Genomic DNA, 25,215 nt, shown 5'->3' on the forward strand with positions numbered 1-25,215 from the left:
TTATATGATTGTTTTATCATAAAGGCTTTGCCCTTTTCCAACATTTCCCCCCATTGAAAATACTTCACTTAAGTAAGTAGTTTCATTCTCTTAGGTAGCTGTTTCCTGATAATTAGGAGGAGGTGTCAGATATTTTGAGTGGTCTCTGGTCACTGCTCCTGTAATTCGATGAGTCCATGCACTGTTTCGGGCTATTTCTTTTCGGATGCAAAGATACATTAGGGAGATCATCAGAAACACAATCAGCATCATGATTACATTCTGCACGAGGGAACGGACCCACCCGGTGAGGTGAAGGCCCGAATCATCATAGAGCGCCCCGATCCAATTTTGTTCAATATATTCTTTTTCCTTTTCTGCTTCTTGTTCAATTTTGGTCAGTTGAGAAATATTGTATTCTACGTCTGCAGTTACATTAGGAATATGAATACAACAGTGGTCTATTCTGTCTTTTAAATATTCACAAACACCATGTTCTTTAATCAGTAACATGTCCAATACCATTCTGTTCTGCAAGGTCATTTTAGTTGCTGCTTGCAGTTGCAAATTTATATCTCTGAATCCCTTCCTTGTTATTCTGGCTAATCTTTCTGTTTGACCAATCAGCTCATGTCCTCTGTTATGCTTTGTTTTCCGGTCCATCTTAAACACCAAGGCGTCCCTCCTCCATATTGAAATTTTTGCAGGATACCTACTGACCAAATTGTATCCCAAGTTTCCTGTGAGTTATTTTTCTCTTGGCACTCCCATGTCTTTTCTCTTGTTTGTTGAATTATTTTAATTTCTTTATCATAAATGCATTTTCTAATTCCTTCTTCATAGGTAGTGAATTGGGTGTTTAATTTCTCTTTGCACAATGATTCTGTTATAGAGGCACCTAGAACTCCTTCCTTTTGATATTCTGTCACTGTCACATTCTTTATTGTTTCTTTTTCCTGACAGGCCACTGTTTTATTGGTTTCTGGAAGTGGAAGTGTTATTATTTCCCATTCAATTGGTTCTCCTGCTGCTTTGGGTATCGGCAAACATGCTGTTATTCTGCTCGTGTTTTTCATTTTTGAGAAATATGATTGGATTATCTGTGCTGAATTCACTGATCTTTTAGTCCTTTTTCCCATAACTTCAATTTTGCTGTGGCCAATTGCAGATTCAGTCCTATAAGACCATTTACCTTTTCCCAAACTACCTTTATTAGTGTTGGTCTTATCAGAATGGTTTCTGTGAACTTGCAGGTCAGAATGGCATCTTGTTTTAAGTTTTGTCAAAACATTTTTCTGAGGAATTCCTAGGATAAGAATAGATACCAGCTGTGTTAGTGACCAAATGACAATCAAAGTTTTGTAACAGAACCCAGACATCTTATTTACATTTCAGCTTTAGTCTCGTAGGGCCTAATATCTGTGTTTCCCAAACCTTTGGAACTTTCTTTACTCGTGTATAATGTATCCAAGAATCCACCCCTTCTACCTTTACTGCTGTAAACATAGTTAGCAGTACTTGGTACGGTCCGTCCCACCGTTCTTTTAATGGTTCTTCGTTCCAGTTCCGGACGTATGCTTGGTCTCCTGGTTGGATGTCATGTGCTGGATTTTACAGGGACAGTGGCCTATTCCACACCAGAGTGCTCCGCAGTCGAGTTGAGGTTCTACCGAGAGACAGCACGTAATTATAAACATCCTGATTCCCTTTAATAGGGGTATTAGGGTTGGGTTCCGGTGCTTCATACGGCTTTCCATAGAGGATCTCATAGAGGCTTACTGACATTTTGCTTCTGGGTTTTACTCTGATTCTTAGCAGAGCTATAGGTAATGCTTGTGGCCATTTTATTTTAGCCTCCTGACATATTTTACTGATCTGTCTCTTTATTGTCTGATTCATCTTTTCTACCTGTCCACTAGATTGGGGCCTCCAAGGAGTGTGTAAGTTCCATGATATTCCTAACAGTTTACTAACTTCTTGTACTGTGGTTGCAATAAAATGTGGACCCCTATCTGATGATATCCCTAAAGGGACTCCAAATCGTGGAATGATTTCTTTAAGCAACCACTTCACCACTTCTTTTGCTTGATAGGTGCGACGGGGAAAGGCCTCCGGCCATCCAGAAAAAGTGTCAACCCCTACTAACAGATATTTGTATCCTTGTACCTTCGGTAGTTCCGCAAAATCAACCTGCCAATAATCTCCTGGTTCCATTCCTACTCTAATTCTTCCCATTTCAACTTGTCTTTTTACGACTGGATTGTTTTTCAAACAAATTTCACATTTCGATCCCACTGCTTTTGCCATAGTTAACATCTGTGTGGAAATTATTCCTCGTTTTAAATAAGTTACCAATGCTTCTGCACCCCAATGACATTTCTGATGTTCAGTTTGTAGAATTTTCCGCATTATTGTCGGTGGCGCTATTACTTGTCCTGTTGTTGTTACATACCACCCTTCAGAGTTCTTTTGGGCTTTTAAGAGTCCTGCTAACTTTTCATCTTCTTTTGAATAGTTTGGACTTTATGGAAGATAGGTGTGGAGCGGGCTTACCTTCAGAGGTATCAAAGCCATCATGTTCCATACCCTCCAGGCTATTTGTCGGGCCGTTTGATCTGCCAGTGTATTTCCTTCAGATATCTTTGAAGTTCCTCCTTGATGCGCCTTGCAATGCATGATGGCTACCTGTTTAGGTCTTTGCACAGCAATTATTAATTCTAAAATTTCCTTTTGATACTTTATGTTAGTCCCTTGTGAGGATAAAAGTCCCCGTTCTTTCCATAATGCTCCATGAATGTGTACCACACCAAATGCATATTTTGAGGCTGTCCATACATTTACCTTTTTGCCATTGCTCAGTTCCAACGCTCTTGTGAGAGCTATTAATTCTGCCCATTGGGCCGATGTTCCAGGAGGCAGTGCTTTGGCTCCGACTACCTCTTGTTGCGTTGTCACAGCATACCCTGCGTATCGTGTCCCGTTCTCCACAAAACTGCTTCCATCTGTGAAGAGTTCCCAGTCTGGTCGTTCAAGAGGTACATCCTTTAAGTCCGTTCTGGTTGCATATGTATGTTTGATGACTTCTATGCAGTCATGTTCAAGAGTTCCTTCTTCTAGGTCAGTTCCTAGAAAAGCTGCTGGGTTTAGCAGATTAGTAGTTCTCAAGTTTATATCATCCTGTTCCATTAGGATTGCCTGATATTTCATCATCCGGCTAGGGGACAACCAATGCCCCCCTTTTTGTTCTAGAACAGTGGTTATCATATGTGGCACAAACACATCGATATGTTTTCCCAAAGTTAATTTCCTAGCTTCTTGGATCAAAATGACAGCTGCTGCTACTGCCCTCAAGCATGAGGGCCATCCTGTACTCACCGGATCCAGTTGTTTTGAGAAATATCCCACCGGTCTTTTCCAGCTTCCGAGTTTCTGAGTTAATACTCCCATTGCCAACCTCTGTCTTTCGTGGACAAACAATTGAAAACCTTTTGTCAAATCTGGGAGTCCCAATGCCGGTGATTTTGTTAACTCCTCCTTCAGATTTTTGAAGGCCACTTTCTGTGGTTTGTCCCAAACAAAGGCATGTGATTTTTGGGCTTCATACAGGGGTTTGGCAATAAGTCCATAGTCCATTATCCATAATCTGCACCACCCTGTCATGCCCCAAAATATTCTTAGTTCATGCAAGTTTCGTGGTTCTGGGATGGCACAGATTGCCTCTATGCGATTTATTCCCAGTTTTCGCTGCCCTTGTGAATTCTCACATCCCAGATACAGCACAGTCATGCATGTAATTTGTGCCTTTTGAGACTTTATAACCATTCAAGCCTAGCTGATTCAGAATTTCAGTTGTCACCTTTATGCACTGGGACCTTTGTTCTGTTGCAATAAAAATGTCATCTACATATTGTAACAAAAGGTATTGTGATCTTGGTACCTGTATTTCTCCTTGGGTGGTCCATGCTTCCAATTCCTTGGCCAATTGGTTTCCAAATAGGGTCGGACTGTTCTTGAATCCTTGTGGAAGTCTGGTCCATGTCAATTGTGTTTTCCGTCCATTCTGTGGATTTTCCCATTCAAATGCAAACAGTTTCCTGCTATTTTTATCAAGAGGAATGCAGAAGAAGACATCCTTTAAATCAATTACTGTAAACCATTTATGTTTCTCCTTCACAGATGTTAGCAATGTATAAGGGTTTGCCACCACCGGGTGGATGTCTTTTGTTATTTCATTTATTGCCCTCAAGTCTTGTACTTATCTATACTCACAGTTTGGTTTCTTTACCGGGGAAATTGGCGTGTTATATTCTGATTCACATTCTTCTAAAATTCGGTATTTTAAAAATTTCTCAATTGTTTTTATAATTCCATATCTTGCTTCTAGTTTTAATGGATATTGTTTAATCCTTACTGGTTTATCTCCATCTTTTAATTCTACTACTATTGGCTGAGCTGCTTTTGATTTTCCCGGGATTTTGGTTTCCCAAACTGTCGGTATTACAGCCTGTTCCACTTCTTTTGGAATTTGTGGAATAGATTTGTCTTTGAGAACTAGAATCTGTCCTGCTTTGGATTCAGGGATTTGCATTATCAATTCGCTGTTTTCAAAAGCAATTGTAGCATCCAATTTACTTAATAAGTCCCGTCCCAATAGAGGAATGGGACATTCAGGCACATATAAAAATTCATGTGTCAATTGTTTTCCTCTAAATCGTAAGTCTAGGGGTTGCAGGGGTTCTTTCCCTGTGGCTCCCACAATTGTCATTGTTTTCTTTCCTATTCTTCCATGCAAATCATTTAAAACTGAATAAGTGGCCCCTGTGTCTATTAAAAATTTTACTTCTTACTCTCCTAATTGGATTTTTACAAGGGGCTCCTTATTTTCTACTTGGCCTAGTCAGCTCTGATTATCAAATTCCCCCAACACCATTGTTTTAGCTATGTCGGATCCTGCAAAAGGATTTCTTGGAGACATGAACTGCCCCCCCCGGATGGACATTCATTTTTCCAATGTCCTTCTTGCTTGCAAAGTGCACATTGATTATATCCTATTCTTTCTGTGCTCATTCCCATCCTTGGATTATAAAATCCTCTGCCTCGTCCCCGTCCTCGCATATTTCCTCATCCTCTTCCCCTAGGGTTAGGGAAACCTTGTTCTGTTCCCTGTATCACTGCCAGTAAACTCTGTTGTTGTCTCCAGGAGCTCTCTTTTTCCTCGATTATTATACACCTTCCAAGCCACCTCTAACAGTCTGTCCAGGTTATCTGCCCCTTCTAGTTTTTGCAGTTTCTTTCTGATATCATCTTGAGACTGCCCCAGGAAAATCAAGGCTAATTGTGCTTTAGCCTGTTCCGTTTCCACATCTAAATCTCTATATTTCTTTGCTGTCTCTTTAAGTCTCTCTAGAAAGGCAGATGGTGATTCTGCCTTCTCTTGTCTAACATTATACAATTTTGACCAAATTATCATTTTGGGCATAGCATGTTGTACTCCGAAAACTACCCAGTCTTGAAATCTCCGTAAATTTCTCATTCCTCCTTGTGTGTTATAATCCCACATCGGGTCTTCCATCAGGAAGTTTTCATCTATATTTCCCGTAACTAATCCCTGTCTTATATCTTCAAGGACCCTCTCCCAAGCACTTTGCAGCACCATCTATTTTTCTGTCGAGTCCATAAGGGTATCTAAAAGCACTTGTATATCATCCCAGTCCAGGTTTTGAGTTTTCATAACCATTTTCATTACTCGAGCTACTTTATCAGGATTTTCTCTATATGTTCCTGCTGATTGTTTCCATATAACCAAATCCCTGGGAGAGAAAGGTACTTTAACGTACACTGGTCCCCCAGTTCCGACTCCTTGCCTTAAAGGAGCAAGCACCGCACTAGCTGCTTGAGGCTGTGCTTTTCCTTCTCGCCCTCCCCTCCAGCGAGTTCTGTGTGAGACTGGGGTGACAGGGGGATTTATTTCTTGACCTCCCCTATTTTCACACCCTTCCTCACTCTCAAGATCACTATCACTTTCCTCCTGCTCCCCCCTTTCTTCATTTGTCAATAGCGGAGCTACTAACAAACCGAAATCTTCCTCATCCTTTTGATGTCGACTATTCCCTAAGGCAAGGCATTTCACACATTCCTTTTCTCCAGCACAACCCTTACACTCTCCAGCATTGCTTGCCTTAACAACCATTATTCTGCAAGATTTCTGCCACTTATCATTGTTTCTTAAGGTAAAGAAAAGATCCACATATGGTGCTTCATCCCATTTTCCTTCCCTTTTACAATACAACATCAACTGCAAGATAGTATTATACTGTAAAGTTCCATTCTCAGGCCATTTTTCCTGATCTTCTAGTTCATATTGCGTCCACCAGACATTACAATAATCAGTTTACTTTTCCGCATGCTTTGCCCGAATCCACCCTCCTTCCAATGGTTTAAGATACAACCTAATGTAGACGACTTAGGAATCGACGGCATTTTGTAAATACAGAGATCTCTAAAACAAGTTTCTCTCACAACACGCACACCCCCCCCAGTGTTACACAATTTATACAGACAGATGCTGATCCTGCAGCACAAATACCAATACCAATACCAAACCACGTCTGCCGAACCTGCAGAGCTTTCGCTACCGTCTAACGGACGGCGCCTAGGCTTTTACCCTGAGAGCTCTCTAGCCCCAACCAAGCGCAGCTTTCGCCGTGTCTAACAGGCAGGCTTTACTACTAGCCCAGCCAAACGCAGCTTTTTCGCTGCATATAACAGGCAGGCTTTTACCAGACCTTTACCAAAGGTCAATACCATACATTTACTAGAAATCGGTACCATAACCCAAATCAAAAGCACCTTTCTTACCGTGTCAGAGGTCCGTCGAGAGCAGCGGAGGTCGGTTGCGGTTGATGGCTCCCCGAGAATCTCTCGGTGCCGGCTGGAGCAGGATCGAGACGCGATCCACCTCAGCAATGCCCGCGAGGTCCCATCTGGGTCACCAAAATGTTAGTGTGGGAACAAACACATAACCACCGGAATGGTTATATGAGGTGATTTATTGCAGTGCTGGGAAACCAGGGGTACGCACCCAAATCTCGTTTCAACCTCATCACATCGCGTTCGCAATTTATACACGTTTAACACGGATTACAACATTAGCTAATGCATATGCATTAAGGACTGCCACATCAGGATTGTTACGACATCAGCCTCTTCTACGCTTGCACAGTCGCCTGGTGGTCGTTCCGATGAAGGAGTCTTCCTCAGATGAAGTAAGAAGTCTTCCTCAGGTTGTCCTCTTTTACCTTTTCCTTACTTGGATATATCCCAACCCTTGTGTGGACGCTAGCATTTTCTTACAGCTTCTGGTATGCTCTTCTGGCTACCTTATGCATAGGTTCTACTTGGGTATAGTCTCCAGTACATGCGTTTCTAATGCACCCATACACATAGGTTCTACTTGGGTATAGTCTCCAGTACATGCCTTTCTAAATCCACCCATAGACATAGGTTTTTGCTACTAAGACTATCATTGCAACACTGGTTACAGAACAGCCGTGACACAAAATTGCAAAGTTACAACATTTTCTAATATACAAAACCCCCCTATTGATTTATAAATTTCTCAAACATAATCATTTCTACTATTCTATATTATTGTTTTATCATAAAGGCTTTGCCCTTTTCCTACATTAGGGTTTTGCAGTGTTTTGGGCCTGTTTTGGGGGGTTTTGACTGTTTTTGTCCTGTTTTGGGGCTGTCTGGGGGCTCTGACCCTGTATCCCATAGCAAAGGCAGGACAAGGTTGTTTTGGGCTGGGCGTTGGGGTGTTTTGGGTTCTTTTACCCCTGTTTTGGGGCTCTGACTCTGTATCCCGTAGGAGAAGCAGGACAAGGTGGTTTTGGGCCAGGTTTTGGGGCTGTTTTGGTGGGTTTTGACTGGGTTTAGCCTGTTTTGGGGCTTTTTGGGGGCTCTGACCCTGTATCCCATAGGACAAGCAGGACAAGGTGATTTTGGTCTGGGTTTTTGGGATGTTTTGGGTTGGTTTTGGCCTGTTTTGGGTCTGTTTGGAGGCTCTGGCCCTGTATCCCATAGCAGAAGCAGGACAAGGTGGTTTTGGGGTGTTTTGAGGCTTTTTTGGTGGGTTTTGACTGGTTTTAGCCTATTTTGGGTCTGTTTTGGGGCTCTGACCCTGTATCCCATAGGAGAAGCAGGACAAGGTGGTTTTGGGCTGGGTTTTGGGGTGTTTTGTCTTTTTTTTCTCCTGTTTTGGGTCTGCTTTTTGGGCTCTGACGCTGTATCCCACAGGAGAAGCAGGACAAGGTAGTTTTGGGCTGGATTTTGGGGTGTTTTGGGTTGGTTTTGGCCTGTTTTTTCTCTTTTGGGGGGCTCTGACCCTGTATCCCATAGCAGAAGCAGGACAAGGTGGTTTTGGGGGGCTGTTTTGGTGGGTTTTGACTGGTTTTGGGGCTGTTTGGGGGCTCTGAGCTTGTATCCCATAGGAGAAGCAGAACAAGGTGGTTTTGGGATGGGTTTTGGGGTGTTTTGGGTTGTTTTTGCTCTGTTTTGGGGCTGTGACCCTGTACCCCACAGGAGAAGCAGATCAATGTGATCTTGGGGTGGTTTTGGGGGTGTTTTGCTTTGTTTTTGTTTTGTTTTGGGTCTGTTTTGGTGCTCTGACCCTGTATCCCATAGCAGAAGCATGACAAGGTGATTTATGTGTGATTTTGGCTGGTTTTGGGGGTTGGTTTGTATCTTTTGTCCTGGTTTTCGCTTGGTTTTGGCCTGTTTTGCGGCTCTGTATCCCACAGGAGAAGCTGGACAAGGTGGTTTTGGGCTGGGTTTTGGCGTGCTTTGGGTTGGTTTTGGCCTGTTTTGCCTCTTTTTGGGGGCTCTGACCCTGTATCCCACAGGAGAAGCAGGACAAGGTGGTTTTCAGGTGTTTTGGGAGTGTTTTGGGGCTGGTTTTGGGTGGTTTTGTCCTGTTTTTGTCCTGTTTTGGGTCCGGTTTGGGGCTCTTACTCTGTATCGTATAGGAGAAGCAGGAGAAGGTGATTTTGGGGTGGTTTGGGCCGGTTTTGGGGGTTGGTTTGTGTCTTTTGCCCTGGTTTTGTCCTGTTTTTTGCCTGTTTTGGGTCTGTTTTGGGGCTCTGACCCTGTATCCCATAGGAGAAGCAGGACAAGGTGGTTTTGGGGTGGGTTTGGGCTGTTTTTGTCCTGTTTTGGGTCTGGTTTGGGTCTCTGTTTCTGTATCCCACAGGAGAAGCAGGACAAGTTGGTTTTGGGGCAATTTTGTCCTGTTTTTGGCCTGTTTTCTGGCTGTGATCCTGTATCCCCTCGGAGAAGCAGGACAAGTTAGTTTTGGGGTGTTTTGGGGCTTGTTTTAGAATCATAGAATAGTTAGGGTTGGAAAGGACCTTAAGATCATCTCTTTCCAACCCCCCTGCCTTGGGCAGGGACACCTTACACTAAACCCTATCACCCAAGGCCTCATTCAACCTGGTCTTGAACACCGCCAGGGATGGAGCATTCACAACCCCCCTGGGCAACCCATTCCAGTGCCTCAGCACCCTAACAGGAAAGAATTTTCTCCTTATATCCAATCTAAACTTCCCCTGTTTCAGTTTTAACCCGTTACCCCTTGTCCTATCACTACAGTCCCTAATGAAGAGTCCCTCTTCAGCATCCCTGTAGGCTCCCTTCAGATACTGGAAGGCTGCTATGAGGTCTCCACGCAGCCTTCTCTTCTCTGCTTCTGCAGAAAACCCAGAGAACTAGGTGGTACTGGTATGGGTAATCAAAGCTGGGAAGTAAGATCCCGAAACATCGGCATTACAGTGCAGATGCCCTGGTAACAGTTTCCCAAATGAACTTACCCAAGTGCCCAGTGCCAGCAGAGAGCATGCCAGGTACTGCGGCTCACGGTAGCCGGCCTGTTTGGTGCGCATGGCCACGCACAGCACAGTCAGGATGCTCCTCTTCACACACAGCTCTGCAAACGCACCGCAGTCCTGACCTCCAGCACTGCTCATTGTGGTTTGGAATGTTTCTGAACAGCTACTGCCAGAATTTTCAAAATGAAAGAAATAAAAAATTGACTTACAGTGAAAACCACGCTTGAATTTTTATGACTCAAAATACTTTTGAAGTCTGTCAAATAAGGAAAGTTTAAAATTATGTAGATAATTCACAATCAGTGATGAAGTTTAAAGTCAGCCACGTGTCTCCAGTTCGTGTCAATACGTCTGAAGAAATTTTCTCGTTCGTCTTTGGTACTCAAAGAGTTGGAAGCACGTTGTAATAAACAAACAAGGACCCATGCAGAGATATCAATGGGTGGTATTGCCACAAGGCATGAAAAATTCACCAACAATATGTCAAGGTTGTGTTGATGTAGCAACTGCGTCCATTTTGGGAAAGACACCCCCAATTATTAGTGTATCGTTATATGGATGATATACTGGTGGCTGAGAAAATAACCTAGAAGCTGTTAAACAAGAATTGTGTTCAGTGTTGCAACAACATAAATTGCAAATTGCCCCTGAAAAGGTTCAGGATACCACACCATGGAAATATTTGGGTTGGAAAATCTTAGATCACACCACTGAACCTCAGGAAATTAGCCATCAAGGTCAATATCCATACACTTAACGATGTGCAAGTCTTGTTAGGGAATATCAATTGGATTCGAGCATTATTGGGAATTGACAACAAAAGTTTAGAACCATTGCTTGCATTGTTGAAGGGTGACACAGACTTCAATGCACCCAGACAATTAACACCAGCAGCAAAGCAAGCAATAGTGATGGTTGAAGCCGCATTGAGAGACAGGCACATCGTGTGATGAATGGAGTTCCTACTGAATTTTTGATTGTCAGTAATGATTTCCAGCCAGTAGGATTAACCATGCAATGGGTTGAATCTGATAAGGAGAAACTGAAAATTCTTCAGTGCCAGTTTTTGTCACATCAACCATCAAAAAACATCGTGACCAGAGCTGAAACATTTGCTAAGTAAGTTAAATATGAAACGAAGGGATCGTATCATAGACCTGTCTGGTAAAGAACGCCAAACCATAATTATTCCTATGACAGAACAGTATTTGCAATGGTGTATGCAGAATAGTGTAGCACTGCAGATAGCTCTAGCAGGATTTGATGGAGCAATCAAGGTCCATCATCCTAGCCATCGAATATTGACTTTTATTCAGCAGGAATGTATAGAGGAAAAACCCAAGTACAATCTCAAAGCTGTGAATGGTATCACAGTCTTTACAGATGGGAGTGGAAAATCAGGCAAAGCAGCTACTACATGGCAGGAACAGGGCCAGTGGAAATCACATATAGTTTTTTCTGAGGGATCACCCCAGATTGTAGAACTGAAGGCAGTGACTGAGGTGTTTAAACGATGGAACACATGTCCAATCAATATGATTTCAGACTCAGCGTATGTAGTAGGAGTTGCGCAACCATTAGAAAAAGCTTACTTGAAACAGGTTGCAGTTGAAACCTTGTTTAGCTATATGAAACAGTTATGGTTGTTGTTAAAACAAAGAACAGAAGTGCACTATATATGTCACCATCGCAGTCAGACAAACTTGCCAGGATTCTATGCAGAAGGAAATGATAGAGCAGACCATTTAACTCAACCTGTCAGTGTGTCACCTGTGCCCAACGTATGGCAACAAGCTCGAATTTCTCGTGAATTTTTCCACCAATCAGCAAAGGTCCTAAAACGGTGGTTTCACTTGTCGATGGCAGAGGCAAAAGCTATCATACAAGCCTGTCCTGATTGTCAACAACTCACTAAGGGTCCTACGTTGTCGGTTAACCCCAGAAGTATTCAATCACTTCAAATATGGCAAACAGATGTCACACATATCCCTGAATTTGGCAAACTAAAATACGTTCATGTATATGTATACGTTCACTGTGGGATCAAGTTACTTATGGCTTTAAGGAGGCGAAGTCTCTTGCTGCCCCCTGGTTACTACTAAAAGGGACTCTAGCCGCAAACAGGCGGCAAAATCTGTTTTTACAGCTCTCTCTGACTCGCCTTCACAACAGCAGGGCTCGGCACCTACATTAGATTCAGCACCCGGTGCTACAGCCATGGTAGTGTCGTCTGTTTAGGCATAAAACATTCTGGTCAAAAACCAGCACGCAGTAAGGTACGAATGTTTGAGGACCCTGCGCCTTTCCCCTATCCTGTGTCGACAACGCCTTTATCGGCGGTAGCTCCAGTTGATACTCGGGAGCCTGTAGGGGCTAGTGAAGAAATGAAACAAACTGATGTTAACCCTTTTCGTGCCGCTACTGCCCCTGAACTTAGTCCCCAAGAATTTTTGCTGGGGTGGGAGTCTCCTAAGGAGGAGAGTGTAACTCCGAATAAATACCCACCTCCACCACATAAACCACCGCTTGCATCGCTCCCACTGGAGCTGCAAAATGAGTGGAACTGGCGACAATGGACGAAATCCTTAGATAAGCAATTGCAGGACTTGCGGGATCGTCTGGACAAGTTGGGGGAGGAGAGGGAGCAAGCCCCAGAAAAAACGGAAAAAACAGAAAAACCGGAAAACCCAGATAAAATCAGTCCGTGTGATGTGCTGTTACCACCGACTCCTACATCTAATAAAGCCAATCCGAGTGCCATGAGATGGCGAGGCTGCATTCAGGATGCTATTATAGACGGTACTATTTTACCGATAGATGTTCCCACTGCATTCCCTGTTATTATAAATCCTCAGGGACAGTCTGTCTGGACTCCTATGGACTGGAAAGCTGTGAAAGAAATTAAGGGAGCAATTAGTATGGGTTGTCTTCCTCATATACCCAGCAAATGATGTCTGCTTTCTTTTCTAGTAATGTTCTAACTCCAAATGATTGTCTCAGAGTGGCTGCAATTTTATTAACTCCTTCACAGCTCCTGCATTTTAAAAGTGGGTTTGAGGAGCTTGCTGCAAGGGCTGCAGATGAGAATTCAGAGTGTAATCCTCATCGCCCTTTGCACAGTGTTTCATCTGAAATGTTATTGGGAAAGGGACAATTTCACCCTGATGGAGTACAAGCTTGTATGAAAATTGAAGTTTTACAGCAAGCACAGCAATTGGCTTTAGCTGCTCTGAAAGCTGTGCCGGAAGCAGGAAAGCCTAATCCTTCATATACATCAGTAAAGCAGGGACCTCCTGAGCCCCATATGCAATTTATTGACAGATTGACAGAGGCTATCGAAAAGAATATTGATCTGGCATCTAATGCTAAAGAATCGATGCTTATGTCTCTGGCTATGGAAAATGCTAACCCAGCTTGTAAGCATATTTTGCAGGTTTTGCCAAAATCTGCTGGTCTTCAAGAAATGATGGATGCATGTTCTAAAGTGGGCACAGCAGAGGAAAAGGCTGGATACATGGCTACTGCCGCTGCTGTTAAACCCCTGCCACAACAAGGTCAGGGTGATCGTGGGGATCCTAAAGGTACGAGATGTTACAGTTGTGGACGGATGGGACATTTTAAAAAGCAGTGTACTGTAAAGAAAATTAGTTCAGCAACCCGACCCCCTCAGGGTGGTGTTACTGGTCTTGCAGACAAATGTATTAAATGTGACAAATTTGGCCACAAGACAATTGAATGTTGTTCAAAGTTTAAAAAAGACAGAACCCTGTTGGGAAACTTGAATGTGAGTGCGATGCCACCCCGCACGACAACACAAAATCAGGGTGTCTGGACTGCATCCCCTCCGCCACCACAGGGAGTGCCGGAGTGGACGTGGCAACAGCAATAGATTTTACCATAACTGATACTTCTGTTCATTGTATTCCATCTAAATTAAATGGGCCCCTTGGTCATGGGTTATGTGCTTTGCTACTGGGACAATCATCAACATCAAGGAAAGGAATCTTTGTATTACCCAGTGTAATTGATGCTGACTATACTGGAAATATTGGGATCATGGTGCAAACGCATGCTCCTCCGGTCAACATCCCTGAAAATTCGAAAATAGCTCAAATCTCAAATGATGATCTGACTGATCTCATGCCCCCTTTAAAGGGTGAGTCAAAGGCAGAACAAAAGAGTTCTATCAAAAGCTCAGTATGAGGCCTTAGATCACATCATGACAAAAATCACTAATCTTGTCCCGACTGCCAAGGCCAAGCAGCAGGTATAGGCCTTGGAGTCAACCCTCGAGGCCTCCAGCCTCTTCAGCTTTGGCAAATGGATGTGACTCATGTACCCTCTTTCGGGAAATTGAAATATGCCCATGTTACTATTGACACTATTCTCCTACAGGACAAGCTATTATTGAACGAACACATCAAACTTTGAAACAACTGTTGGAATAACAAAAAACGGGGGAAGGACTTACACCGGTAGCAAGGATATGCTAGTAAAGCTGTATATGTAGTAAAGCTGTATAGTAAAGCTTATGCAAGGAAAGCTGTATATGTTATGAATTTTTTGCGATTGACAGGAGACTTTAATGATCCCCCGGCCATAATACATGGTCAGGCATTAGGTTCAGGTTATATGACTAAAACTCTGGGTGTTCTGGTCCAGTATAAGGATTTGGAAACCGGCATTTGGAAAGGTCCTGCAGAAGTGTAAGCGGCGAGGAGAAGCAAGACACGCCAACCCAATATGGGTGATAAGCAAACTTCTACTTTATTTGTGGCGCACTTCGCTTATATCCACATGGTGTTTAGCCACGCCTACTCTTCAGAACAGTATTCGTTAGTTCTACACAGCTTCCTTCACATTCTCCTCCCACATCCGGTATCCGCTTACCTGTGAGGCCTACACCTTGCCTTGCTCACACAAGGCCTCTAAGGATCCATGGCCTTGCTCTTGCAGCCATTCTGCAACAATTCCCCACTTTTTCTTTGTGCAAGCAAAACAGTGTGGGTTGTTCTGTTCACCTGTTTCATCACGCAACTATAAGCAAGTCTAACAACTACAGTGATTAAAATAGCAATGATACATAAGCGCAGTCCTTCAAATAGCAGTGTTTTAAGCCAACCTGTAATGCCCCATGAGGACAACCATTTAGTTATCCCTAAGTCATTGCTCACTTGCAGTTGCTGGGTAAGCTGAGCCAGGGTTTTCAGCTGTGCATGTATCGAATTAGAATGACCAGAAAGATTCATACAACACATTCCATCAAACTCTTCACATCCATGTCCCTGTTCCAACAACAAAAGGTTCTGTAGTGTTGCATGTCTTAGAGAGTCAACATTAAACAACAAATCAGGAATTGCCTTCGATGTAGTATTTGTCTGCTTAGCAACTCAGCAACTCAGTCTGTTTAGCTGAGCCAAGGCCCCGGCTGAAGCACTTACAGTGATTTGGCATATTATGACTGGATACGTGCCTTGAAGACCCTTAGTGACTAGCATGTAATTGGTTAAACACAGGTGTGAGAACTCAACCTTGGAAGCTTGCCAACAGTCCACAGTTCTCATTAACTTGGTGAATTCCAGCCTCTTATCTTGCTTGCTTAAGCTTCTTCGGGCCTCTCATGGCCTCGCTGTATCTTTCAGGATTATTCAGAGTTTATGTACCAATTATGCATTCCCCCGTGAGAACACTGCCTCCACATCTCCCCACTTTTGTTTTATCCAGTAACAAGTTGCCACTACAGCAAGGCACACACACATTTACATTAGCAGAGTAACTATTACAGGGTGCAGCAGCATGTTGAAGATGCTGATGGTAGCGAGGGACTAGCCAAAGAAATTTCTTACCACTGCAATTCTCCCACCCTCTTAATTTGTTCCATTACCTGCTTTATAACAGTACCATTGTATTAGAATCTTTCTAGCTTTTGCCTTAGCATTTTTCTAGCAGCTACTGCAAATTTGCATACTCTAACATCTCTTTTACAAGTGACAAATCTATACAATACAAAATGCAGTTTCTTATTAGCGACTGGCTAGTAAATACAGGTGGTTTTATACACAAAATCACAACCTCTAATAATAGCTACTTTACAAGCACACATAGGCAGGATGTTACTTTTCAGTTGCCCCCAAGTGATGTTTTGCAGTTATTCGTTCTTTCTCTTCCTCTATCTCATTCTGCTTGGGGTAGTCACGGTCAGCTCCTGTAGCTGAGGCATCAGGTTTTTCCATTCGTCTGTCCAGCTCATGGCAAGGCTTGACAAACTTTGCAGGCAGGAGGACACAAATATACCCCCTCCCCCAGGTTATCAGTTCTTCAGAAGTAGACAGGTTAGACAGGTTAAATGCAGCATGATTACTCTCTGCCCCCCCCCCCCTTTTTTTTTTTTTTGCGAAAGCCGTCCTGCTGGGCAGCAACTATAGCGGCCTGCCTGCTTCAGCAGCAACCATAAATACCCACCGGCAACCGCACTTTTGCATTAACCCTTTCATGCCCGAAACGTTAAACAGCTACCCGTTGAAAGCTTTTACATGAACCCAACAACAAGAAAAATACACAGAACACCGTCTGCCCTCAACACACACACGCTTATGGGATCCCACAAGCACACGCCACACAACTACAATATTTGAAGCACAAAATCCAGACAATCATTACTCCCACTACAGTTCCACGTACTCTCAGCATCATTACATTTTCCTTTGGGAAACCAAGAACATTAACCTCAAAACTGTGTCCAGAGAATACGACCATTTGGTTGCTTCCCAGCCCAGCAACAGAAAACTAGGGTATTACCATCACTAGTACTCATGCCTGCAGTTTAGAAATACAAAGGTTAATAAAGCCATTTCATTCCCTGGAAACAAGTCTAGATTGAGCTGTCTTTCCAGTCTACAAGGGAGCCTCCAGTCTCCAGGGGGCCTACAAGGATGCTGGAGGGGGACTCTTCACTAGGGACTGGAGTGATAGGACAAGGGGTAACGGCTTAAAACTTAAACAGGGGAAGTTGAGATTGGACAGAAGGTAGAAGTTCCTTACTTTTGCACAGATCCAACACGCGCAAATCTCTCGAGCTACAAAGCTCCGTGGCAAGGGCCAAATCACCTCCAAGGGCTTGCTGCTGAGCACAACCCTTGCTCGTACGCATGAGCTGCCACTCTGCTTACGAGAGCTCTGATCCAGTTTCAAGGCCACACCGAAACCTCGATTCAGGTCACAACCTTGACGGGAAGCCCCTCACCAGCAACACTGAACCTCCCAAAGAGCAGAGCTGGGAGCGCTGCGGCTCTGCGGCAGCCCCAGCGAACCCCTCCAGGGGCGCTCCGGGAACCTGCAGCACCCCGGGAACCCCGCTCCGCCCCCCCTCCCCGGGCAACCCCTGCAATTCCCCATGGAACACCCCCACCTCCCCCGGGCCTCACCGCCCATGCAGCCGCCCCCCCGCCCCTCACCCCTGGGCCTGCCCTACCCCTGCCCCTCCGCACGCACCATTGACTCCTGCTCCGAGATCGCCCGACCCACGGAACCACGGCACATCCTCACACAAACCTCTCGTCCCCTTGCCCCGAAACCACCTCACGCCTCTGACCCCGCACCCGGCCAGCACCCCCCACGACATCCTCCCCGCTGCACTTACCTACCATACACGCCCGAGCTCCTGCCCGGCCAACCCCGGCTCCGCCGTTCCCGCACGGACACGGCCCCGCTCCCTCGCACCGACACCCGACACCCGACACCCGACACCCGACACCCGCCCCCCTCCGCTCCGGCCACAGCGCAACACCCGCTCCCGCGGCCCGCACCGCCGGAGAGCTCCCGCCTCGCTCGGCCCAGGGGACGCCGGCCCCGGCCACAGCGCGCTCTTTCCCTCCGGAGGGACTTTGCCAAGCGAACGGGAGGCGGGCAATGCGCAGGGACGGACACGGAGGAGTCAGCCAATGACAGCACAGCGCTCAGCGCTCCGGGCCAATGGACAAACAGCGCGGGGCGGCTCGGAGCGCAGCTGCCCGCCCACCCGCCCACTTGTGTGGCAGCCGCGGCCGCGGCCATTTTAGCCCGCACGGCCGGGATCCCCCTCCCTGAGGGGGCTGTGGTGCGAGCGCGGCGCGGCGGGAAGCGCTTCGAGATCGCCGCTCTCAAGGCGCAGCCAAGTCCTGGGGAGGCGCAGCGGGAGGGAGGGAGGGAGGGAGGGAGGGAGGGAGGGAGGGAGGGAGGGAGGGAGGGAGGGAGGGAGGGAGGGAGGGAGGGAGGGAGGGAGTGACTGACTGACTGACTGACTGAGTGACTGAGTGACAGCTGGCGCTGTCAGGGCCGGGTGCGGCTCCGATCTGTGCTCGGAGGCCCGTGGGGGATCCGGTGTGAAGACGTGGCTGTGCCGGAGGCAGCGCCGTGTGGGAGCGGTTGTGGAGCCGAGGCAAGGCCCGAGGTGCGGGGAGACGGTGGGAGGCGGGCCCGGACTGATGGGGGCAAGAAACCCTGCTGGGAGGCAGCGCCCGAGATGGAACGGGGGGTATCCAATTGTTCCTCCTGGAACAGTTGCACAGGCAAGGCTGGATGAATGGTTGTGCATCTCTGCCCTCGGTACGCTCTGGTTTTGGTAGTGTTGTTCTGCTGTTCTCTTCTTGTTAGGCTGTTGTTGCTGTCTTGTTGCTGCTCTCTTCTACTGCAGTTGTCATCTTGGGATTTTACTACCATTTTAGTATCGCTTTGCTGCGAAGGTGCAGTCTTCCCTCGCTCACCTTCCCACTTTTTATGTCCCCCACGTCAAATAAACAGTCTGTGTTCACATCTGCCTTCCCCGTGTTTGGTTCCTGGGCCAGAGCGCAGGGTGCAGCCTTGTTCCCCTGCGGTGCTGTGGAACAGCAGGACAGGGTGGGTCCCTGTGAGGAGCAGCGGCTCCCACCCGGGATCCCCGGCTGCTGCCCTGAGCTGCCCGAGCCCGGGCCCTGGGGAGGGGAGGGGAGCAGTGCAGCTCCTCTACCTGGAGCCACGCTCAGGCTGCTGCGGTGACTCAAGGCTGTTGCCCTGAGCTCTGCTGTTTGGCAAAGACGGCAAAGAAACACAGCAGGGATGCTTGTGGGAGTCCTTGGCGTTTTGGGTCTCGTCCTGCTCCCAGGGCAGGGGGCCGACCCTAACTGGCTCTCTCCTGCTTGCACAGGGAACGGGAGGTGCGACGATGGAGCCGTGAGCCAGTGACAGCGACCAGGGCCGTGCAGATGGAGGAAGATGAGTGCAGGTGGGGCCCAGCTCTGTGCCAGGGTTGGGTGGGCCACTGGTGCCGGCCAGCTGTGGGACACGAGGTAGCTCAGGTCTGCAGGTGGGATGAGCTTGAGGTGTCCCTGGAAACTAGGAACGTGCTGGTGCTGAGGCAGTGGCGTTTTCTCCCGTGTGCCCATTGTGGCTAGGGTCCTGTGGCACAGTGCAAGATGTGGCCACGTCTGGCAGTTTGTGTGGTCTGTGGTTCGGGTGGGCAGCGGGCAAGGAGTGTCTGTGGAGGTGGGATGGGGCCACTGGCCCGTGGAGCCCCAGCAGGCTCTTGTGACAGCTTCCCCGTGGATCTCTGGTGGCCAGCTGCTGCCCCAGGGCATCGCAGCCTTGTCCGCGGCTGAAATCCGTGTCCCTGGTTCTGCCCTCCAAGAAGGGGATCCAGAGAGTAGTGAGAAGGGACAACCCCCTTGGTATAGGCCAAACGCCCCTGCTGGGATCTGCTCCTGACTTGTCTCCTCCTGTAGCTGTCGAGAGGGCTGAGGAGAAGCGGCACCAGACCCCGAGCCCACCACCATCGCAGGGAAACGGAAGGCCACACAGGAGGAGCATCTGCCTGCTGGTGCCCTGGGGTAATGAACCACTGGTGCTGGTACGTCGCTGTCTCGCAGCCTCTTTTGCCGTCGTCTGGGGACGGAATGTGCCCAGTGCAATTTGTGCAGGGCTGGGGGCAGGCTGACCTGCCTGCCTTGGGGCAGGAGGTCTCATCCTCGGCTGAGTGGGAAGTGATGCTCTCCCCTGCCCCAGTGTGTGGTGGGCTGTGCATGACTGTGCTGCCCGCTGCCAGAGCAGGTGCGGCTTCCCGGCTCTGGCACCAGCCTGCTTCCACACCTCCTTCAGAGTGGCTCTGCCGGCTTCCCTGAGAAGGAACTAAGCTACTGCTCTCTTGGCAGCCTCCTGGGCCTGATTCCGGCTACCCCATCATGGCAGAGATCATAAGAGGCGAAGAGGAAGGCAGCGCAGCAGCGGTTGCATAAGGCGGGTAAGGGCAGAGTGGGAATGTGAAGGCACGGCAAGGAGGAGACGGCCATGGCGCGGGCTGGCAGGGCAGTGGGGTGTCCATGCAGGGCAGGCTAAGGAACCTCCTGGGCCAGTGCTGCCTGGTCCTCGGGTCTGAAACTCCTAGAGCCTGGTGAAGACTCTGGTGGGAGAGCTCGTGCCCCACAGTCGCCAGGGTGATGGGCAAGGATCCCCAGGGCCAGATCTGTGAGCTGTTCCTGTTGGGAGGCTCTGCTGAGGGGTAGTCCCATACAGCAAGTTGTGGGTCCTGATTTCCTCCTCCCTCCCAGCAGATGAGGTCCCCAGCACCAGTGGGGAAGGTATGTCCCTGGGCACAGCCAACGCCCAGGGCTCCTCGGGCACCAGCCGCACAGGGGCAGCGTCCGCGACCACAACATCGGTGGTTTCTGGGCCTGCCAATTCCAGCACCAGCTGTCTCACTGACACCAGCCAGCCCAGAAGTGGCAGCGCACCCGTGCTGGGAGGTGAGTCGGGGCGGACGGGGCTTCTGCGGGGGTGAAGGGCAGGGTTAGATTTAGGCAGCTGCTTTCCTGCCAGACCTGGCTGTGCTGCCTGGGCTCGGCAGCCCTGAGGGGCTGGTGCTGGGACTGTGCAGAGCCTTGCCATGCGAAGGCAAGTTGCTTCCCTCACTCGCTGCCCCAGTCCCCAGCCCCTGGGGTTGGAGGGGAATCTGAAATGTTGCTCCTTGCCCCCTCTGGATGCAGTGGATGCATCGGCTCCTGCGAGTGCCTCCAGCTCCCTAAAGCCAGGCTCTTCCTCCTTTGCTGAGCCCGGCTCACAGTGGCGTGTTGCTTTCCAGGAACTCCTGCACCCTTCTTTGGCCAGCGCCCCTCAGGCCTTGGAGAAGGCGTTGGTAGTGAGGGAGTTGGTGCTTCAGCCTCGAAGAGCTGTCGTGTTGTCCCCTTGGGCTGGGGGATGGCGGAAGGGCCAGGCTGTGCTGTAGCAGCCGGCTCGGGTGGTGGCTGCCTGGCTCTGGGGATATAAAACCTTCCATTCCCCCTGGGATAGGGATTGTGGTAGCCCCGGTGCCAGCTGAGAGTGCGGCTGCAGAGACCTGAGCAAAACTTTGTGCTTCCAGGTTCATCCACCCCTGCCTCTTCAACGCAGGCAAGATCCAGGACCCAAGGAACGCACAAGCGGCTAAAGGCACACATCCATCTTTCCCATGATAAGTAACGGCCAGTGCTGCTGGCCCCCCCACCTGCGGGGCTCTGGTCCAGAGCAGGCCCGAGGCAGGACCAGAGTGATGGGGTCAGGCCCCTTCTCTGCTGGCAGCAAGAAACCGTGCTGGGTGGCAGCACCCAGGGTGGCATGGGGTGAACCAAACTCTTCCTACTGGAAGAGTTCCACCCCCAAGGCTGGATGGACATCTCTGCATCTCTGCAGCCTCACCTTCCTGGCTTTATTTTGCTGTTTTTCCTAAGGTTCAAACCTTTGTTCCAGCCCTGGCACTCCCTCCGCTCCCTTCTCTTCCCCTCTCTGCTGGTGCCCCTCCCCATGTTTGGGTGCTCTGGAGCCGGCTGGGGAGTCCAGAGAGGATGGGGATCCTCCCCAAATCCAGATTGTTTTCCATCTTTGGTCCATCCCCACCCATTTGGGGTTTACCAACTCCCAGGAGCTGCGCTGCTGTGTCCCCTGGGGCCGTTCAGTGGGAGAGGGGCAGAGGCTGCCAGAGCCAGGGGTCATCAGGGATCTGCCCCTCCCCGCCTGCAGTGTCCCCACCACCCGCAGGAGGGCTTTGCTGCTGGCTCCTTTACTCACTGAGCTGTGTGAGTGTGTGTGTCTGGTGGAGTCTAAATTACAGAAACCCCACAAACATTAATATGCTCTTTAATGGAATACCACTTTGGTTTTCTATCTGAGCTCTTACAGCAGCTCCCTGCTCCTAAATTGTGATGCATGTAAATGTGACTAAACCTGTCCTGTTTGGTTTTTGTTCTTCTCCAAGGAGGAGGACCACGCCGACGCCAAGTGGCTTTTTGGGCCATCAGCGGCAAAACATCACTGGCTGTGATGCTTGAAGGTGACACCAGCAGTGGCCAAAGGAGGCAGGCCAGCAGCAGGGCCACTCGCTGACCCTGCTGGATCAGAAGGCTCCACTTATCACCCAGAAACCTTCCTCTAGATCTCATTAAACACTTGAACATCCCAGGAAGCTTCTGGCGTTGTTGTCCAAGTTTCCAGGTGAGGACGAAGCAGCGGCAAATACGGTGCAGAGCCCATGGTGACAGTCCCCAGCCACGCCCTGTGACGGCCCCCAGCCACGCCCTGTGACGGCCCCCAGCCACGCCCTGTGACGTTGCTGCTGGCACTGCTTCTATTCCACCCAGTGACTTCCACAGGGCACTTGCTGTGGGAGACGACTCTGAGGAGGTCTCAGAGGAGCCCGTGCAGCAGCATCACTCAGCGCCCGAGAGGAAGGTCTTTCTGGACTGCCAGTGCCAGCAGCACCCGGGGTGCACCAGCCCTGTGCTATGGATCCACAGTATGTGGGGGGCTTCCCGGCCTCTGCCTGGGCGTCCATTTTCCAGAAGCACCCTCAGCTGCTGTTCTTGCTGAAGGCCTGGGTGTCTCGGGAGATGCAGCAGTTCTTTGGTGTGCAGAGCTTTAAGGGGTTCATGCTGACACGCATGATCCTGGAGGTGCTGCCCGTCTACAGCCTGGACGAAGGCATCCTGGTTGCGGTGCTGCGCCCCGAGCTGCGGAGCCACACGTCCAGGTTCGTGCAAAGGCTCTTTGAGGCCACAGAGCAGGAGTGCGTGGATGAAGCGATGAAACGCATGATCCGCGGGGAGAAGGGGCACGGGGCCAGCGACTGCTGGTCTGAGTTCAGCTGGTGGCAGGAGGGCGGCCCTGTGGCCAGCACCAGCTGGACGGCCTGCCAGGAGCGATGCAAGGGCAAGCTCGTGGTGAGAACCAGCTCCTCTGGCAGCCAGCACAGAGGCGAGTGGATCAGGACAACCAGAGTGACCCCCTCTGACCGCCCCGTGGGCTGGGAGCAGAGCCCCGAGCCCAGCCCCGCTGCCTGCACGCTGGGGACCCCTGTGCCCGGAGCAGCCCCCTCCAGCAGCGCGGACACAGATGCACTCCCGAGCACCTCGACCGCTGCCGTACAGGGGGGTCCTGCCTGCGTCCCCGCTCCCCCCCCAGCGCAGCAGGAAGATGCGCAGCAGGAGCCGGGGCAGGCTGTGCCCGGGGCCTCTGCTCCCCTCCGGGGCAGGGCCCGCTCCAAGCGCAGGCCCCACCGCGCTCGCAAGAGGAAGACCCGCAGCTCTCAAGACTCCGCTGCACCTGCCAAGAAGCTGGCCCGCCAGTGATGCTCAAAGGCGACACCAGCAGTGGCCGAAGGAGCCGGGCCAGCAGCAGGGCCACTCACTGACCCTGCGCGACCAGGGGGCTCCATTTTTCACCCGCAAACCTTCCTCTAGCTCTTATTAAACACTTGAACATCCCAGAAAGCGTCTGGCGTTGCTGTCCAAGTTTCCAGCTGAGGATGAAGCATCCTCCTACCCTACACCCCCCCCACACACACATACTTCATCCTTCCTGAGGGTGCTTCAACACAGGGCCTTCCCTTGGAACCATTTCTGATGGTTTGGGGGCAGCAGAGTCCGGAGGAAGGCGGGATGCTCACTGCCCTGTAAAGCGCAGCTGCAGGCTGCGCAAGGGGTTTAATTTCCCATCCTAGTGAACCATGTCCACAGTCCTCTCCTCGGGGTGTGATGGCCATGGTGGGATTGGTACAGCTGAAGAGCTGAAGATGCCATGTCCCATTTCCTTCCTTCACTGGGAGGAGGGCGTCTCTCACCTGGTGCACGGCACCTGGAGCCCACAAAGCTTTTCATTTTCATTGTTTATTTTAAATTCTCATATCGTTTATTTATTCATTTAGTTTTCCTTACGAAGCTCAGCTGCTGTCTGAGACAAGGGCAAGGGCTCAGCAGCATGGCCTTGGTGGCCTGCAGGGGGAGATGGCGCAGGGTGGGGGCCCGGAGCCAGTCCTGCGTTTGTCATCACTCAGCACAGGCAGCCAATCTCCTAGGAACCCATGGGAAGGACTCGGTGCAATTACAACCCCCCTTGTTTTCCCCATTTCCCACCCTCCCCCCAGACCTGGGAATCAGCCTTAAAAAGAAATCACACTGTAAAAACCCAGCTTTGGTGAATTGGTTGGAGGGGAGCAGTTCCTGGCCCTGTGATTTTGTGTGATTCCTGTTTGGGAAGAGAAAGAAAAGGCGAAGCAGGTGTGAAGGAAAGAGGCAAAACCCCAGTGCTGCTGGTTCAGCCCCTGCCCTTCCCGTGGTGACCAGTGCATCTCTATGGAGAGCTGGAATGGCACATTCTGCCTAGTTGGAACCAGACATTTTTCCATTGTTGGTTTGTGGAGGGAAGTGTGGAGTGAAATTTTGCCCGTAGTGAGAGGGCTGAAGTAACCACCTCAAACATCAGCCCAGCCCCAGGTATGTGCAGGCCTCCCAGCTTGCTCAGCACTGCCTTGGAGCCTCTGCTTGTGTTATTTGCTTTCACTGTCTCCCGAACTCCAGCAAAAACCCCAGGAGTGACATGCCACAAAGGCAGGATGTTTTCCAGGAGGTATTTTCTATCAGGGAAAAACCCATTGGAATGTCAGAGCGGGTGTCACGGTGTTCCCCCTTCAATGGATATTAACGTCTTGTCCTGCCTTTGAAAGGGATTGGAATATAGCTTTAACAAAATTAGTAATTGCCCAGTATAGGTCTGGATTCATAAACAGAGGCTCCTAAGTGTGCTGCTGCTGGCTGGGGGAAGGATGCCAGGGAGTGTGGAAATGTCATGGAATTCTTGCTCAAATCCAGCCGGCAATCACTCCAGAAATTCCCTAGTTGAGGCACCGCATTTAGGAAACCCCATTCCCAGCTTAATTATAGACAGAGCCATGGAAGGAAAGGCAATCTCGTCACACGGGCTTTATAGCTGCCACTGTAACTACTGCCTGACACTGGGAATCCTATTCCTCATAGCCATCTGTAGTGGGAGCAGAGCTGGGAAACAGGGCAAATGCCCTGTGCCTCCATCGCCTCCC

This window comes from Pezoporus flaviventris, unplaced genomic scaffold (genome assembly GCF_033815535.1).
Source record: "Pezoporus flaviventris isolate CSIRO_AGI_PZ_B2104156 unplaced genomic scaffold, CSIRO_AGI_Pfla_v1 ptg000101l, whole genome shotgun sequence".
NCBI classification, from domain to species: Eukaryota; Metazoa; Chordata; class Aves; order Psittaciformes; family Psittacidae; genus Pezoporus; species Pezoporus flaviventris.